The sequence below is a fragment of the Hemitrygon akajei genome, chromosome 1 (assembly GCF_048418815.1).
Source record: "Hemitrygon akajei chromosome 1, sHemAka1.3, whole genome shotgun sequence".
In the NCBI taxonomy this organism is placed as follows: domain Eukaryota; kingdom Metazoa; phylum Chordata; class Chondrichthyes; order Myliobatiformes; family Dasyatidae; genus Hemitrygon; species Hemitrygon akajei.
In genome coordinates this window covers 59,646,033-59,652,032 of record NC_133124.1, presented here as the reverse complement: position 1 = coordinate 59,652,032, position 6,000 = coordinate 59,646,033, and the positions used below count along the sequence as shown (strand labels likewise).

General features: G+C 38.6%; 1 protein-coding gene across 7 annotated transcripts in view; it reads left to right on the top strand.

Moving 5' to 3' along the window:
- Nucleotides 1–3,969: 3,969 nt before the first annotated feature.
- Nucleotides 3,970–6,000, top strand: part of dlgap1a (discs, large (Drosophila) homolog-associated protein 1a) — an 811,451-nt gene continuing 809,420 nt past the window's right edge. For all 7 annotated transcript variants that reach the window (XM_073043846.1, XM_073043853.1, XM_073043819.1 and 4 more), the window contains exon 1: nt 3,970–4,154. The gene's annotated coding sequence lies outside the window, so the exon portion shown is untranslated. The remainder of the gene's footprint in view (nt 4,155–6,000) is intronic.

The window sequence follows — 6,000 nt, the reverse complement described above, 5'->3', positions numbered from 1 at the left end:
GGAGCCAGCGAAGTGCCAAATCACCTGATTGGCCCGAAACCACCCTGCCAGAATGTAAATAACAGGCTCTAACATTAACACAACCAGATCTGAAACCAAAAGAAGTGAAAGGAATTGCTCCGTGAACCATCTCTGGTAGCGTTGTTTGCTGGCGCTATTTTCCACTGGTACCCGAACCATAAGTCCATAAGATCTTAAGACATAAAAGCAGAATTAGCCTGCAGAGCTGTCTGTGGCAATGAATTCCACAGATTCACCACTCTCTGACTAAAGAAGATTTTCATCATCTCTGTTCTAAATAGATGTCCCTCAATTTTGTGACTGTGCCCTCTGGCCATAGACTCCTCCACTATAGGAAACACCCTCGCCACATCCACTATATCTGGGCCTTTCAATAATGCTCTCCTCCTCATTCTTCTAAACTCTAGGAAGTACAGGTCCAGAACCATCAAATGCTCCTCATACATTAACCCTTTTATTCCTGGATCATTCTCATGAACCTCCTCTAGACCCTCTCCAATGCCAGTACATCTTTTCTTAGAAATGGGGTTCAAAGCTGCTCACAATACTACAAGCTTCAGCATTACATCCTTGCTTTATATTCTAGTCCTCTCAAAATCAATGCCAACATTGTGTTTGCCTTCCTTACTATCGTCTCAACCTTCAAGTTAACCTTTATGGAATCCTGTATGAGCACTCCCAAGTCCCTTTGCACCTCAGATTTTTAACTTGTCTCCCTATTTACAAAATAGTCCACACCTTTATTCCTTTCACCAAAGTGCATGACTATGCACTACCCTAGATTATATTCCATCTGCCATTTCATTGCCCATTCCTTCAATTTGTCCAAGTCCTTCTGCAGACACCCTATTTCCTCAAAATTTAACTGCCTGTCCACCTGTCTTTGTACTATCCACAAATATGGCCACAATGCCATCAATTACATCATCAAAATCATTGACATATAACATAAAAAGAAGCGATCCTAACACTGACCACTGCTGCACACCACTAGTCACCTGCAGCCAACTGGTAAAGGCTGCTGTTATTCCTACTCTTTTCCTCCTGCCAGAGAGCCAATCATCTATCCATGCTCCATGCTAGTGCCTTTCCTCTAATAACATGGGCCCTTATCTTTTTAAGCAGCCTCATGTGTGATACCTTGTCAAAGGCCTTCTGAAAATCCAACTAAATAATATCCACTGACTCTCCTTTGTCCATCCCGCCTGTTATATCCTCAAAGAATTCCAACAGATTTGTCAGGTAGGTTTCCCCCTGAGAAAACCGTGCTGACTTTGGCATATTTTAGCATGGCCTCCAAGTAGACTAAAACCTCATCCTTAATAATAGACTCCAACATCTTTCCAACCACTAACACCAGGCTAACCAGGTTATAATTTCCTTTCTTCTTCCTCCCACCCTCCTTAAAGTTATTACATATTCATTTATTTTGTATTTATATACTTAAGTGATATTTCATTAAAACAGTAAGCTTATCATGATGTATCTTGAAATTCCTGTGGCATCCAGTTACTCGTTCTTTACTTACAAAATCCGGCTTGGCTTGGTCCCCTTGGGGGACCACATGGCCTATGTTGATAACCACAGCACTAACCTTTCATTCAGTCTTAAATCTGCATTTATTGGATGTGATTCTTAGTCTTGCAATTTATAAATTAATTAATACAAATCTGTGAATTCATTGATTCAGTTTCTGCTTGGGATTTATTTCTTAATCTTGTATGTAGCAATTTTTATTTTCAATTCTCAACCAGCTGTAGAAAAAATATAATTATTTTTCTTCTGTCAACAAAATTATATAGATGTTCTTCCCTTTGTCATCTGAGCCTTTCTGAAAACTACTGAATATCAATTTATATCTTCTTTTAAATTTCCTGATTGCCAGTTGCTTCATTGCTGGGTGGAATTGTGTAGAGATTACAGTCATTTTTCACCTAGGGGCACAGGTCTTTTTTGTTTTTAGCATTTACACTACATATGTAAAACAATATTTTTTAATTTTACTCTCTCAGCCTCTGTGCCCTTGTTAATCTAATATGCAAACTCTTTGTCTCAACCACAAGAAAATCAGCAGTTGGTGGAAATCCAGAGCAACCACACAAAATGCTGGAGAAACTCACCAGGTCTGGAAGCATCTATGGAAAAGAATAAACAGTCAACATTTTGGGACAAGACCCTTCTTTAGGACTGGAAAGGAAGGGGAGAAATCAGAGTAAGAAGGTGGGGGGAAGGGGAGGAAGAGTGAAAAATGTGCTTGTTGGTGCGCCCTGTTGGAGTTGGTCGAAGGTACAGACAATTATGTGCTGGACGTAGAGGCTAGTAGGGTGGTAGCTGAGGACAAGAAGAACCCTACCCCTGGTGTGGTTGTGGGAGGATGGGATGAGGGCAGGCATGTGCAAAATGGAAGAGATGCAGTTGAGGGCAGTGTTGATGGTGGAGGAAGAGAAGCCACTTTGTTTGGAGAAGGACATCTCATTAGTTCTGGAATGAACATCTTCATCCTGAGAGTAGGCACAGTAGAGATGGAGGAATTGAGAGAAGAGCTTGGCAATTTTACAAGTAACAGGGTGGGAAGAGGTATAGTCCAGGTAGTTGTTGAGAATCTGTGCATTTATATAAGAGATCAATAGATAGACTGCCTCCAGAGATGGAGACAGAGAGATCAAGAAAGGGGAGGGAGGACCAAGTTAATCTGAGGGCAGAGTGGAAGTTGGAGGGAGAAATGTTGAAGTCAATGAGCTCAGGAAGCAGCACCAATGCTGTCATCAATGTAGCGTAGGAAGAGTTGGGGAGTGATACCAGTGTAGGCTTGGAACATGGATTGTTCCACATAACCAACATAAAGTCAGGCATAGATGGGACCCATGCAAGTGCTCATGGCTACACCTTTGGTTTGGAGGAAGAGGGAGGAGCTGAAGGAAAAATTGTTGAGAGTGAGGAGCAATTCCACCAGATTGAGTTGAGTGAAGGTGGAGGGGAGCTGGTTGTATCTGTTGTCCAGAATGTAGCAGAGAACTTTAATGCCCTCCTGCTGGGGGATAAGGGTGTATAGGGACTGGGCATCAGAACTTTCCTTGCTCTCCCTAACTCTACAATCTTCTAGAGAATTGAAGACACCCCTTTCCTTCTCTCTCATGTAGGGTTCTAGTCAGGCTTCTCTCCAACACATTTGCCCCTCTTTGATCAGCTTGAGGGACCAAATTCCCTATTTCTGCTATTTTTATGTCCTTGCATACTTTAATTAAATTTAAGATTTCATGCCTCCTTTATAGATTTGAAAATATAACTGTTACACAGTATTTGACACTGTTAGGTATAATGTCTGAAAAGTGAAAGGCTTTTATAAGACAACTGTATATCTTCCAATAATTTTGATAAGTTGCCAATATTTAGTCCATACCTTATGCCATGTCAAACATAAAACTTAGAATTAGAGTTTTAAGAAGAGTTGAATCAGAATAGAACCTTATTGATTTTGGTTTCAGAAATTGATCATCCTATTAATAATTTTTCCTACTGTACATCTGGTCCTGCTAACATTTTATTTCATCAGTTCTCTTTAGGTCACCAGATGTCAGCAACCTCACAGTATAAACTAAGATGAATGAAACCCTACTGGCAACTCACAGGAAAAACTAACCATATATAGAACAAGCTTCATATGACGTCACTGCTGTTGAGTCTCAAAGGAGAATATTATTTTACATTAGCTCACAAATTAAAACTAAATAGGACTTCACTGAATTCATCAAGCACAAATTGTGATATTGTTCTGATTGAGCTAATATATTTAAGTTTCACAAAAAGCTATTTTCCTGTGTTTAAAGCAATAGATTAATCCAGAATCTCCCAGGAAATATTATCCACTCCGGGTCTTTATAACTGCCTTTGTTCCTCCATCTATATATGTATTATTTTTTCTCTCTCTCGACATTCGGTGCTGCAGCATCACTGTATGAGTGCAGGCAGCAGGGATTGTGAGAATGTGTTTCACCATTCCACTTCAGTAAATGCTGTACAGTGAATGCATCAAGCCTGCTGGACAACTGCTGTTTACTAGAAAGAGCATCGTTTCAGGATTAGGTGTATTTTCCACACACGTGGTCTGAGCAGACAGTGAACACTGTGTAGAGGTAAGTGCTTTTGTTTTTGTATGAGCTGTTAGGTCCAGCCTTTTTACTGTAAACATCGGTATTCTTAATTTGATTGGAATTCTGAGTCCAGGACTGACTCAAGTTATCATTTCACTTACACATTATTTATAGGTCTGATATTTTCATAGTGTGATAATGTAAACTTGCAGCAAGATTGTATATGTTCTTAATTTTTCCCCCTGTTAAAACAAACATGTGGAGTACAAAAAGAGCAGAGCTTGTTTGGTCCATTAAACGTCATTATATTGTCTAATTAACTTAGGTTATTTTAAATTTATTTCATTCACTTAAATCAAAAAGCCATTCAGACCTTTAGCATTTAAAACTGTCCAAGGGACAGTTTCAAAGTAAAGTAAATGCAGGATTGATGTGTTACTGTTCTTATATAAACCAATGGATATATTGAGTCCATTGAAAATAAAGCCAGGCTAATGTGAGATGATATGTGAGGAACCAGGTCCAGGAAATTCACTGTTCACAATGTAAACATTTGTTTCTACCGTTTTAGAAAAAGCTTTTCCACTTTGAATCAAATGCTTGATTTGTAAAGTGAGTCTGACGTTGCCTTTGGTTTTAACAATCCAGTGTGTGATCTCTAAATCTGCCTGCAGAGAAGACAAATTAAGGCTGTATCCAGAAGTGCAACAATATTATTGAAAGATATGAGCATTTTCCTTTAATATCCTATGAGTCAGGGTAGGATGCTACGGAACACATGATAGCAGATCCATTTCAGTTCCATTTGTTAATATACATCAACATGTGAGTTATTGTGCAATAATTAGGAAGAACAGTCAGCTTTTGATTCCAACTCTTCGGTTTTTGATAAGAAACACTTAATTCCTTAATGTGGATTCCTTGAGTACATTCCTCAGACTGTATTTTGGTAGATATCCATGCTTGTTGTTAAGCTTTCATCTACATTCCTTAAGAGAATAAAGTCTGAGGGACATTGACTGGTCTTGGAATATTTCCAGATCATTGGACCAGAGGCTGATCAATAAAGCAAATAGTTAAAGTGAATGATTGAGAAAATATGGATCCACAAATAATAAGCAGGATCTGACAGCAAAAGCATTCCACAAAAATTTGTATAAATTCACTTGCTAGATCCTCTATATTAAAATTTTTTTCCAGAAACAGGAATATGAAATGTAAGGTACATAATCAGAGTAAATGGATTGATTCAAATCCGAGTAAACTGAAAACACAGTTCTAACTTGCATGCTTATATTAAAAAATATGCCACCCCACTTCCTTTTCCTTATTTTGCATGAAGAACTGAGTGAAAGCATAATGCATTGGTTACATTTCATGCTGGAGAAAGTCCACACTGACAGGAGAATTAGCCTTTAACACTATCAAAAGGTGACGGCCACTATGCTATCAGAACAGTTTTACCATGAAAAAGGTGAAAGCCCAGGGCAGGTGTACACGTGACTAGTGTTATCCCTTTCTTAACCTGTGTTAATACACTTTGCCAGTTCGTGGTGTAGCATTTGGCTGTGAAACTACAGCATTTTATTATTTGATGAGAGCAGATACAGTACCAAGTGATAAATGGCCAGTCATATATAGTCATCAGCTTGCCTCAGACCAGTATTCATTTACAAGAGTAACAAAATTTCTTTTAGTAATCCCCTTCCACTATTTAATTCTTCATATACTATAATTGCAGCATGGCTGCTTGGAATTTGCCTTATTTCTTACAATTAGTCCAAGACATCTTCATTGGAAGCATATGAAGAAACAAGCGACTTACAATTAAGAATAACATATGTACAATTGTCAGTAATACATGCATGTTGTGGCAGAAATGTTGAGT